A 1,844-nucleotide genomic window follows, 5' to 3' on the forward strand; every position below is an offset into this window, starting at 1 on the left:
ACTCAGCGTCTCCACGACATGGCGGCTGCGGCGGCAATGATACTACATCGAGAATCAAAGTTGCGCCTTCTTTCTTTGCATATACATTTGGGCAGTGTTATGCAAATCTTCCCACATCGTGACGTAAACATGTGGGGGCGTGTTTGAATGAGATGTTTTAGGAGGGCGTGGACGACTCTTAACTTTTATAAAGAATATCTCTTTGGGTTTGAGACTTTAGTCTTTGCAACTTTAGGGATATTATCTATTCACGAACAGCTTGTAACACCCCAAAGAGAAAGTAAAACTTGAAATTGCATCATATGACCCTTTTAATAATAATTATTTTAAAGACGCATAGGCCTATTATACAGACACTTCATTTTTAATGGTATTTTATTATTTTGATTGCATTTAATATATTATACTTTCAAGAAAGTGTTTTCATTCGGTTTGTAAAAGCTGTTTTTATGCATGTTTTGGTCTGTGTTTTTGTTGCATTTACACAGTTTTGACCACCAGCGTGTGGTGTCTCGAGCGCTTCAAAACAGTGAATCATTTTGTGAAGCAATTGGTTCAACTGATTCAAAGCTTCGAAAATGGTTAATTTCTCCGATCACTACTGCGAGGAACAGACCCAAATCCAAGCCTTTATTCGGCGATCTTTATCTCCATCCTGAGCAGCGAGTCCAGTGACTGTAAGCAGCAAAGCCCGCGCTGACTGACGCGCTCTTTGCAAATTCAAATGTTGCTGCTTCAAACGACAGGTTTTACGGCAGTATAATCGAACGCTCATTGGCTCTCGCCTGCATTCGTCACAGATTGCGACATGCCGTGTTTCTGGTGAGGTGTGGTTGAATGATGCGAGCGCGCCTTCACGAGTTCACGGAGTGAATCGGGAAAATAATCTGGATAATATTTTTAGCGATTAACAACCTAAATTCTGCTCTGCACCTCACACAAACCTACTGTATTCTGCCAGAGAGGACTGCGGCTGCAACACATCTTCATTTGGATTACTTTCGGTTCTGCTTTTGACATTTTTGCAATAAATAAATTATTGTAATTGCATTCATCTGTCTGTCATGCTTTTATTATACTGTACAGAAATGTTTAGGTTTATAGGTAGGAGTGGGATTAGCGACTATAAAAATTATTTTAATGCTATATTGTTACTACTATGGTTATTTTCCTGCATATTTCGGTCAATTGTGTTTTATATAATTTTACATTCGCTATAAAATGGGTAGGTTAAGGAGTCTAAAAATCTAAATAGCTTATTAATCTCCTGAGCTCCTGAGTTTATGCTCATGATGTGGCTCAATGGTAGAGCATTTTGGGTTGTGGGTTCAATTCCCAGGGAACACACATACTGGTAAAAATAAATTCATAGCCTGAATACACTGTAAGTCGCTTTGGATAAAAGAGTCTGCTAAATGCATAAATTATTAAAAAATATAAATTATAATAAAATGATAAAAATGCATTTTCACTGTAAAATGGGTAGGTTTAGGTTTGGGGGTAGGTTAAGGGGTCTAAAAATCTTAATCGCTTATTAATAAAATGATAAAAATGCATTTTCACTGTAAAATGGGTAGGTTTAGGTTTGGGGGTAGGTTAAGGGGTCTAAAAATCTTAATCGCTTATTAATAAAATGATAAAAATGCATTGATACAAATATGTTAATGATATATAAGATATGTAAATATTTTTAAATTTTTTAGCTAAAAATTCATAGCTATTTGTACCTTTTAAACGTTGAAATACGTCTAAATTGTACGTTTTAGCATCAACAAAAACGTACAAAAATGTACGTTTTGTGCTTGTAAATGGTACGTATTAATACCTACATATAAACATGAGAC

The sequence above is a fragment of the Sinocyclocheilus anshuiensis genome, unplaced genomic scaffold, assembly GCF_001515605.1.
Source record: "Sinocyclocheilus anshuiensis isolate Anshui unplaced genomic scaffold, SAMN03320099.WGS_v1.1 scaffold2191, whole genome shotgun sequence".
In the NCBI taxonomy this organism is placed as follows: Eukaryota; Metazoa; Chordata; class Actinopteri; order Cypriniformes; family Cyprinidae; genus Sinocyclocheilus; species Sinocyclocheilus anshuiensis.